Source organism: Ailuropoda melanoleuca, chromosome 8 (genome assembly GCF_002007445.2).
Source record: "Ailuropoda melanoleuca isolate Jingjing chromosome 8, ASM200744v2, whole genome shotgun sequence".
Lineage (NCBI taxonomy): Eukaryota > Metazoa > Chordata > Mammalia > Carnivora > Ursidae > Ailuropoda > Ailuropoda melanoleuca.
In genome coordinates, this window is record NC_048225.1 from 115,573,429 (window position 1) to 115,585,036 (window position 11,608).

Below are 11,608 nucleotides of genomic sequence, written 5' to 3' on the forward strand. Positions count from 1 at the left end.
TAATGTTAAAGATAATTTAGCTCTGCTTTATGAATTAAGGGAAAAATATATAATATAAATATACAGAGATGTATATGTATATCATGTCATATACACATATAGAGTCACATGTATTCATACAATTTTAAAATGTGTTAATTTTTAAAGTAAATTTTCTTTGCATTTTTATGATTATTTTATAATAGAATACTTGTTTTTTGTTTAAGTGATAGAATTTTGCACTTAACCATACAATTTTTATTGTGAAGTATCTACTAAACAATATGCAGAAGTGAAATAATGTGCAGTATAAAGTTTCTACATATATTTGGCTATTTACCTTTATTTCTTAGTCGAACATTAAGTTGTTTTCAGGGATAAAGAAGGGAAAGCTTGGGGGGTATCAAGAGGAAATGGTGAAAACCTTTATGGTAATATGCCTCTGAGAAAAGTTTTGACTACACTTGATAAATTTTGGTGTTTCTTTATTTTCTCACGAAGGATTATACAAAATTCTTAGTTATGAAAAATTTTACATATGTCTGTCTATATACATACAGTATATAGGTATATAAAGTACAGCAAAAAATATTGGTTAAATCTCAATGGTACGTACATGATATGTATTACTTAGAGTTAAAATATACATAAATGATATTGTACTTTATGTATTCCCTTTTTTTTTTTTTTTACTTATGAACAGTAGACATTTATTTCTCACAGTTCCGGAGGCTGCAAGTCTAAGATCAAAGCTCCAGCATGGTTGCCTTCTGGTGAGGGCCATTTGCCTGGTTCATAGCTGGTACCTTCTTGCTGTTCACTCAGTGTTGGAAGGGGGCTAGGGATCTCTGTGGGGTCCTCTTTTTTTTTTTTCTTTATGTATTCTTTTGAAACTTTATTTTTTCCCACTTCTGACTTTATATTCAGTGATTTTGCTAAGTTTATTAATAATAACATCTGTAGATATTTTTCTACATGTAAATTCATGTTTTCTATAAAATGAAATTTTATTTTTTCTCAGTCATTTCTGCTATCAAGTGAATACTTATACTAATTTTTCAATAATCATGATGCCTTATCTTTATCATATTAAAGACATTTTGCTTCTGTTTTAACAGATGACTTTTTAAAATCGTAATAGGTATTAAACTTTATCATAGGTGTCTTCTCCATCTATAAGATGATCACATGATTTCTTTATTCTATTATTGTAGTCAATTATATTGTTTGATTTTTTTTTTTTAATGTTAACCCAGTCTTCTATTCCTGGCATAAACTCACCTTGATCTTGAAATGTTATCATTTTTATGTGTCATTGCATTCGGTTTGCTAATACATTAATTTTTTTACACTTATGTTTGTGAAATAGATTTGTCTCTACCTTTTCTTCCTTTGTCTTTGTCAGGTTTTAGTGTCGAGGTTATGCTGGCCTCATAAACATATTTGGGTAGTGTTCCCTCTAATATCCATTTTTGGAAGAATTGGTATAAAATTGTGTTATTTCTTCCTTAAATATTTGGGAGAATTTACTAGTGAGCCCACTGGGCTTTGGGATGTTCTTTCTGTGTAGGTTTTTATTTATTCAATATTTATAATTTATATAGGACTATTCACATTTCTATTTTTATGTCTACTGGGTTAAGTTGTGTTTTTTCAGTTTGACCTATTATTCTAAATTTTCATATTTCCTGGCAAAGACTGTTCATGATCTCCTTTATTATATACTTAGTGCCTGTGGCGTATGTAGTGATGTCGCCTGTTTTATTCATGATATTGATAAGTGTTTTATTATCTTGTTAAGGACTTTTCAATTTCATCAGTCTATTCACAAAACTAACTTTTGACTGTTGATTTTCTCAGTTGAGTGGTTATTTTCTACTTATTAATATATGCTCTTTACTTTTTTCTTCCTTCACCTCTATTGGGTTTAATTTGCTGTTCTTTTTTGTTACTTCTTGAGATAGATAATTAAATAATTTGTTTCCTATCTCTGTTTCTAATACGTGTATATAAGGCTATAAGTTTCAAAACATGGATTTAGTGACATTCCACAAGGTTTCATCATAAATCTTAAAATGTTTTCTATTTTAAATCATGTTTTGTTTAGAAGTGTATTATTAGATTTTCTAATATTTGGAGATTTCCAAATTATATTTTTATTAATTTACTAGTTCCAGTTCTTCTGTGGTCAAAGAACAAATTCTGTGATTTTAATCTCCTGAAATTTGCTAAGAGTTGATTTATGGCCCAGGATCTTGTCATTTTGGTATTGTTCCAATACATTAAAAAAGAATGTACTTCCTGCAGTTTTGGGGTACAATATTTACCAATCTCTTGAAATGTGTTAATAGTGTCCCAGTCTTCTACATCTTGTTTTTTACTCAAGATCATATTAATATTACTGATTCTTCTCCTGAGATACTGAAATGAATCATTTCTTTGATGCATAGAATATACATGAAGGCTTTAGTTAAAGGAAGGCATGGACAGTACGTTTTCTGAGGCTTTGAATAGCTATAGCAAAGAGTTCATTGTCTCTCCATCTCAGTTTTCCCTTTTATACTAGGGGGTGAGCAAACTCTCTCTTCAAGGACCAGATAGTAAATATTTTAGGCTTTGAGGGCCACGTGGCCTATGTTAACCTACTCAAGTTGGCCGTTATAGCACCAAAGCAATCACAGACAATACATGGAAGAATGGGCATGACTGTGTTCCAGTGAATCTTCATTTAAAAATTAGGCAGTAGGCTGGCTTGGGCCTGTGGGCCATAATTTACCAATCCTTGTTCTACTAACAGAACCTCTGATTTCTATACTAATAGAACCTGGGTACCTGGTTGCCTGAAATAAAAACTGCATTTATCAGCCACCTTTTAAAGCTAGTTATAACCCTGTGACTATGTGCTGTAAAATGGAATGTAAGCAAAACTGTGGGTTCAACTCCTAAGAATTATTTATCAGAACTTTTCCCTACATAAATAAGTCTTATGGTGTGAAGGACAGTTAAAAGCAGAACTCTCACGAAAAGAACTGTACAAGCTAGTAAATTAGTCTGACGCAGTGCCGTAGATGCTGGAAAAAGACATAACCTCCTAGGTCAGAGACTATTCCTTAGAGCAAAAGCAGTAGGAGTTTAGGTGTACCAGTTCCCTTTGAACCTCACAAGGGGATACAGAGAGCCAGGGAAGGCCTGCATGTGCGAATGTGCCTTAAGAGCAGAAGCCTGAATCCCTGAGTATAGGAAATCCACCATTTTTACAGGAAGCAGTAAGCAAGCCTGCTCTGCCCAGAGGAAGACCGGGTGCTTTGCAGGACTGTGTGATACGTACTGTGAGGTGTTATATCAATTCTCAGGATTGCCAGTTGTATAAACAATACTGAGAAGTGACCCTTTTTCCAAGTAAAAGAATGATCAAGACTTGGTGATTTTGACACATTTCAGCAAGATATGTAGGAATTCAAGAGCCCCATGGTGGACAGCCTCCCAGTGTGTTTTTAAAGAAAAATGAATGTCATTCTTCTCATTTCTTCCTTCTGGATGTCTAGAATGGGGGATTTCATAGCTAAAAATTGATTGACATCTTCAGTCATTGTAATCTTTGGATCACTGCAGGCCACAAAAGGTAGAGCAGTAATATAAAAGAATCCTGGGTCCTTTACCCTGTAGAACATCGCACCAACCGTGGACTTTTGTGAAAAGAGAAATAGACTTCTCTCTTAAATCAACATTAATTTGGGCTTTCTGTCAGTTGCAGTTGATTCTAATCCCAATTAATACAATATCTAAGAGTACTTTTCTGCTATTTTCACATGTAAGTGACAGCTGGAGTGTGTATAAAGTACTGGGCTCAAAACATTTTCTTAACTTTATAGATAGTACTTTGTCACTTTCCATCAATTACTGTTGGGAAAGAAATATTTCAGCTGACTGATTCAGATGTGTGTGTTGGGGGGGGCGGTGCTGCTTTTTTGAATTATTTTCGTTTTTTCTAAAATAAAACTTTTACCATCCAGGCAACTTTGAATAGCCAATTGTTGCTTCTACAGTGAATTTTAATTCTGCTACTGTAATCTTAGTTTATTTACGTATTTCACTGAATATCTCTGACCTTGTTTTTATGGGCTCTGTTGTATAGAATCCATATTTTTAGGAGTTGATTGAAGTTGACAAATATTCTCTAACACTTACATTTTCTTCAGGTTCCTGAAATGATGACTTTCAGATTTCTGCTTTCATCCAAGTCTTTAACGTGTAAATTGATTTTTCTTCCATGGGCCTGTATAATTTCTTTCCTCCTATCCTTCTCCTATCTGAAGAGCACTAGACACATTCACTATTTACCAACACAGATAGCCTATGGATTTGGGTCTTCTATCTCTAGATCAAGGCCTCTTTCCAGGCTCCAGTTTGAAGGCAACCCAATTCACTTGCCCTCCTTTCGTAGTTCTCCAGCAGTAATAATTGATGGAAGAGATGAAAACTTGTACTTCTAACCTGGTCCTGCCTCTTAACTTGCAACTCCGATGTGCATAGCACAGGGCCTTACATGCAGTGAGTCTCTGTAGGACCTGTGTAGAGCCCAACCCACAGCTTGGTTTCTATAGTGCAGTAAGTTTATGTTTTCCACTAATTATCCTGAAATCCCTTGGAGAGATAGAATTTTTTTTTTTGGAAAAAAAAAAATGACCCCAAGAGAAATCCAACTTTAAAACTTGTAATTAGGTTGTAAGTAAGGAGGCGATCCAGAACAATTTACGTAGTCTGAGAATTAGATCTGTTATTTGAAAGCTTCAAAAAATGTACTGGTATAACTGAGAACCAGATTGTTTGTTGGAGATAATTCTTTGATGACTCTTTCAGTTCCACCCCATGAAGTCATAGACATTACTGGTTGTTTGATATCCCCCCCCCCATTCCTTAGCCAGTTCTTTTACGTGTTATTGATGATAGAGATGGACAAGAGTTTTCTTAGGGCTCTAAGTATAAGATTTCATGGAGAGGAAATTCCTCCTGCAGGCTAATTAATTAACCCCCATGATGGATAAGAACTTTATGGAACATTGTGAGGTTAATATCTATTAAATCACATTAACAGTTTTAAAAATTTGGATAGGCTCTAACCTTAATTGTAGAGCAGACAAAACCAATTGAAATACTCTACTGTTAATTTCCAGACTCTTGGAAACTAATGGGTTTCTAGAAATAGCATTAATGATGACTAACACCTGTATCACGATCTATATTAGCTAAGCATCTGTCCACATAAGAAATATATACAGGTGTTATGCATTAATATCCTAAACTACATTGCTAAATAATGTTTGCATAAAGTAAATCTACAACTCATAATTATTTCAGCCTACCGTATTTATGTTATGTTCATGATAAAGTTAGAGTTTTAATGTAGCTTTTCAATATAAAATAATCCTTACACTTTTCCTTTCTTTTCTTAAACAAAGTGAATATATACATGTCAAAATTTTACTGAATAAAGTGAAGAACATTCTGGTTCTTATTTGTTAAAAAGACCCTACGAATTACCTCTGGAAGATTTTTATTTGTTTGGAATGCTTTTAACCTATCAAGCTTAAATTCAGAGGTGTTTTCTACAAATAATTCATACTAACCTTCAGGTTGCTTATGGCTACAAGATGTTTTAATACCCCTGTAAACTATTCAGCCTGCTCACCTCACTGCCAAATCTGAACTACTTACAACTTAATGTTATATATGTTTGCTACTTGTTTTATTTTTTCTTATATTGACTCTACTTTATATTTCTTATAAAAAGGATCTTATTAAATAGAATAATAATTTAAGCAAATTACACAAATGGCTAACCTACTTAACAGTTCAGAATTTCTCAAGTTTATAAATATCAACTTCATATAATTTATTTACTAAGAATATAACTTATATTAGTGGTTTAGTTTCAAAAGTACAATTTTAAAAAATACATCAACCAGTAGTTATTGTATATTGACCACAGTGAGACATATTTATTTTTTACTTTGTTTCTGGTAAGTTCTTCTTTGCAAAACAAAAGAGATGTAAGTCAATACAATACATACACAGTCGAATTTAACTTTATTCAAAAGAATTTTTCTCTCGTATTGTGTGACCGTGCCAACCATAGAGCTTCAAGAGGCTATACTTACTTAAATTGTTCCATTTTTATATCCTCTCAAACTTTAAATAATTTTTGTATTACTTAAAAATAATAATGAAATAATGTACTGAATATTGAGATTAAATTTTTCTATGTATCATAAGTTCTTGAATTTGACAGTCTTTTATTTATAAAGTTTAAATAAATTACGAGTTATATATAAATGTTCTGCAATAAATTGTGCCTTGAATGGCAACAGCAAATAAACATTTGTTAGTATTTTTGAATATCAAAGTGTTTTACCTACGCATGTTTTTAGTTCAGACTCAGTAAAGTTCAAGGGCATCCAAGTATGAAATAGCTTGTGAGGAAATTCACATTGCTTTCTTAATTTGATTTAGTTGGAGAAAAGGACACTAGTTCAGAAAATAGAACATCGTCTTTAATAATTTTGGTTTAAATATAGACATTAAGTATTGTACATAGATTAGTAAATGTATATATAATTTTCCAAAAGTTTATGAAAGAAGTTGGCATTATAAAATACATTAATTCCCATTGACTATCTTATCTGCATTGTAATATTATATAGACTTGCTTATGGGAAGCTTTGTTAAAAATAGTCAGAAAGGGAAATATGGCCTTAAAAAATAGCATATGGAAAACCATACATTTAGGTATTTAGGATAAATGTAACTGGGTATTTTATATAAATGATTTAAAAAGTAGGACATCAATTACTGAGAAGAATGTAGTTGACAAATAATTATCCAAGTAGAAAGGAAATTTAATTCTACCCCCATCCTTCATGTCCAGTCCTCCTTTCCAGAAACCACCACTTTCGATTCTTTTATCTTCTACCTAAAGAATATGCTGTCTCTTAATTTATCAGTTTTAGATGTTAGCTATCGACTTTCAGCTATGGAAGATATGAATTTAGCTCTTTTATGCCATCCTCTCCATGTTTTCTTGAAGTAATTCTAAGTCGAGTCAACAAATATTCAGACTTTCTATATTGGGGCTTTTGTTTTGTTTTGTTTTGTTTTTTAACTGTGGAAACATTGTTTCTTACTAAGCCATGAAGTGTTCTATGATGATATTTCTTTCTTGTATAACTTTCTGTATTTCCTGGAATTAATAATTGCATTTATCCCCATTTGCTTGATTTTCTTCACATTTTTATCAAGTTTCCCCGTATCTGTAACAAGCTTTCAGTATAATTATTATTTCTGAAAATTTCATCCCACATGTAATTGACACTGATTAGATCTAGAATTTTAGGTTGAAAGTTCTCTCTTCTCTCTTTTAAGCCACTGGTATCTATCTGTCATTTTGTTTGGGGGTAATTTTCTTGCATTCTTTCCTAATTCTTTTCTACTTGTTTTCTGAGATTCTTGTTAGAAACTGGAGTTTCTATAGTAAGAGATCAGATTCTCTACATTGATCCTCAAGTTGGGTTTTTGTTTTGTTTTGTTTTGTTTTGTTTTGTTTTTAAATCTTCTTTCTCCTAGTTCCGTTTCATTGTCCCTTTGTTTTACTTCCTGGGAGCATTCCTTGGTGTTAAATTCCAATTTTTCTATCCAGTTGTTTTTTTGTGCTTCTGTATTATTAATTCAGTAAAGCTCTTTCTAATTTTTAATTTTTTTAAATAACAGCCTATACTTGCTTAATGACTGCAATATATATTTTAATGTCTCTTAGAATATTTTAGATTTTAATGGGACTTTATTCTGCTTCTTGCATTGTTTTGAAGTCATCTTTTTTTTTTTTTTTTGCTTATTTATAACTGTCTCTGTCTTTTAGGTTGGAGGTTTTTCTCAAACATCTGTTAATCTTGGGCTGTTCATTATTAAAAATGAGACACTAAAATGCTAGTTGAACTCATTATGTGCCTGAGTAAGGCTTATTTGATAGCTTTCACCTCAAAGGTAACTCTGTGGAGGGGCTGCTACTCATAGCCATTCAGTTTCCAAACAAAATTCCCTAATTTGCCAAGGGTGCTAGTGTTGTGGGAGTTGGGAATGGGGCTGGGGTGTAGTATAGTGTTCTCACCATTCAGTGTGAAGACTTTCACTTAATTAATGCCTTAACCCTCACCTTTTACTATGCCTTATGTCTCCAGTTTTTGTTTTTGTTTTATTTCTTCTCAGAAAACAGACCCCCTAAACCTGGGAGAGAAGAGCAGGGAGGTTCCTAGGGAACACTTGGGGAGGGAGGTTAGAAGTATTCCTTATAGAAGCTTTTAGCCGAACCCTGTGTCTCACTTTTGGCCTCTGAGGTATCTGAAGATTCCAGTGCCTGAGGTTTCTGGGTTTTGGAAGGAAGAATAGGATGGAATTTCATTGGTATCCAGACACAGAAGTATCTCTGTTCTCTGTTCCTTTTAGGGCTGGTACCACTCCTCATCTGTTTCTCAGCATGGGGTCATCTCCCAGTTTCATTGAAGATATAGTTTTGCAGATGTTTGTAATTCTCTCTGTTTGGGTGTGGATTTCTAATAGGATAAGATAGAGCAAGAAATTTATTGCTCTGCCATCTTAAAACTGGAAGTCTTCTAAATGAGTAAATTCAGAGTACAGGTCTATAAAGGCTTTAGAAATAATAGTGTTATTTCCCAAAACAGAACACCCAGAACATTTTATTCATACCAGTAGGTTTCATTTTAAAGTATATTTGAATGTGATAGGTGGAGGATCTGAACACAGAAGGTCTGGATCCTGCCCCCAAGAACCTTATCTAGTGGGGGACATGAAATGTGTGTGGGAATTACTGGGATACCAACCAGAAAACAGCAAGGGCAGTGAGAGTGAGAAGGGTATAATTATGCACCATAGCATGCAGGGAGATCTCACTTACATCTGGAGAGAGAAGGATTTCCAGGAGGAGGTTCCATTTTGCATGGAACTTAATGTTTGGGTAGGATTTGCACCTAGTGAGAGCTTAATAAATATTTTCTGAATATAATTAATACTGTTCAACTTTGGTGGTTTGACATTTTTCTTTTACTTCTGTTAATGGTAAATATTCTTTTCTTCAGTGTGGTATATCAGCTGCAATCAGTTTCACTCATTCTTGTTTTAGTTTTCCTGAGAGGAATTAACAAAAGCGTTTTTATAGAGAAAATGTACCATTCAATGACAGTTATTGATGTAGCCTATAATTACAAAAAAAAAATCCTTCCTGTGAGAATTCCATTATATTAATGATGCGTGTATATTATTAAGAATTATAAACATTGAGTAATAAAGCTTCAAGTTCACATGTTCCCAGATGTTATTTTGGGGCTTCTAGATTAGCAATTTTTCAAAAACATAAGCAGTAATTAGAAATCTTTCATAATTTCTTTCAGAAACAGCACTTGATTTTAATTTTCATTTAAAAAAACTTGTAAGAAAAAAATGGTGTCAGAACTATTGACATTTTTATAGCTTGACAAAAATTAAGCATAATTAAAATGAAATATTTGTTGCACAAATTAAACAGCAATTAATATGTTTTCTGCCACTGCTTGAAGGATAAGATTAAAATGGTGTTAGCAGACTCCCTGCTGCGAGACTAATTTCTTGATTTTTATACCACACATTATCACAGACATTCTCACAGTAAAAGAGTAAACCAACAAGTAAAAAACATTGATGAAAATGGTATACAGGAGATAGACTGGCTTTTATGAAGGCAAGGCAATATTACTTTTATTTTAAAATCTGATGATTAGTTGATTCCAAGGGTAAGATTTGTACTTTTAAAGCCATTAAAATAAGTAGAAAATTGCCCTTCATTTTAGTTAGCTATGCCTTTTAAATTAGCCAGTTTATTGTTTTGGGGGTGTTTGTATTTTCAGTAGGTACTTAGAAAATGAACAAGATATGTTATGCAGAGGCCTCCCCTCCAGCTAACCAAGAAACAGTAATAAATCCCATCACAAAAACTTAGATGTGAACAATTTCAAGGAGAGTGGAGGAAAAATGCATCTTTACTTGTTTTGTAGGGGGTTCACTTTTTCTCACTGGAGCCCACAATCGAAAAAACAAAACAAAACCTAACCTTGACTAAAGTTAGTTATTGCTATTAAAAAAAAAAAAAATTCTCCTGCTGCCACTTTTCCAGATAATGCATCAAGTATTATTTCTATGTAAATATTTTTCTGGCTAATTACTTTTTGACATTAGACACCATTTGTGGTTGAATGAAAGAAAGAAGTAACCATTATTAACAGTCTGCTTTATTTCTCCAAATGTCTCTCTTGGGCCGTGCTACTTAAGGGGATGTAAATGCACCAGTGGGAATTAGAAGTTATGGGCTAGGCGCATTCACTGGCTGACTGTTGCACATCTCTTCCTGGGGAGCGGGAAAGGTGTCAATGCATGTTGAGTGAGGATAGCATTAAGCCATGGCGGCGCCTGTTGAAGAAGTGATGAATTAATCTCTGTTCATAGACAACAAGGCCATGGTGTCCCTTTTGCACTGCCTACAGAGAAAAGGCAGTGAACGAGATATGTTAGGCAGAGGACTCCACTACAGCTAACCAAGAAATACTAATAAATCTCATCACAAAAACTTGCTTGATGCTTACCTACATTCCACACTGCTAATGCCAAATGCACAAACAGGTTTCAGACATCAGAAATTTTTGCCCTCCAAAAGTCTTAGGCAGATAAATCAATCTTTTTAGGGTAGCTGAGTGGATTTGAGTTACTTGAAATGACACTAATACTGTAATGACTAATTTGGTGGTTGTAGTGATGCTCTGAGTTTACACGGTTACATTCTCATCTCCTTCAAGTTAAGTTTGTTCTCAGATGTCATCGGAGAGCAGGCTTTCCTGACCACGTGATTTGAAATTGCAGGCCTACCTCAGCCCTTCTCCCTACCCTGTTTCATTTTCCTTCTTAGTGATGCGGGAGAGCTGGGTTCTTGTCTCGTGGAGTCAAAGAATGAATCAGGGACAACGGAGAGTGAGTAAAGCGATAGAAGTTTATTAAGTGAAGATAACAGGAAAAGAAAAAGCTCTCAAGAGTGTGAGGGGTCCCAACAGGGTTAACCAATGAGGGCCTTTATGGTTGGTCTTTTATAGAAAGCTAACTAGGGAACTTAAATCCTTTTAACATTTCCACTGGATATCACCACTGAGCAAGGACTAGTGATAACAGGTCAATGGCTTACTTCCTTTTTAGGGTCTGGTTATTCCTTGTTGGTGATAGGTGATTATCATAAAAAAGACACCCACCCCACTGCCCTTTGTTTGTTCCCTTATCTCTGGTTCCCCCCCCCCCAACCTCCACATTTTTGAGATTTCTGTGAGCCTGATCCTTAGCTCCCTGTCTATCTCTCCCTACCTAGCCACACACCCCCACCCCTCTTACTCAGTAGCACTTAATATCTGATTTATTTGCTTGTTGTCTGTAGTTGCTAGAAATTTAAGTTTCATGAGGACAGGAATGTTTGCCCTACTGATTCATTGCTGTATCCTCACAGCTTAGAGTAGTGCTTGGTCTAAGTAGTATTTAACATTTTTTTTTT

The 11,608-nt window shown here is 34.0% G+C and overlaps 1 protein-coding gene across 3 annotated transcripts in view; it reads left to right on the plus strand.

Moving 5' to 3' along the window:
* The window catches only part of SPATA17 (spermatogenesis associated 17), a 175,746-nt gene that overhangs the window by 151,130 nt on the left and 13,008 nt on the right, over window positions 1-11,608 (plus strand). The window lies entirely within an intron of this gene.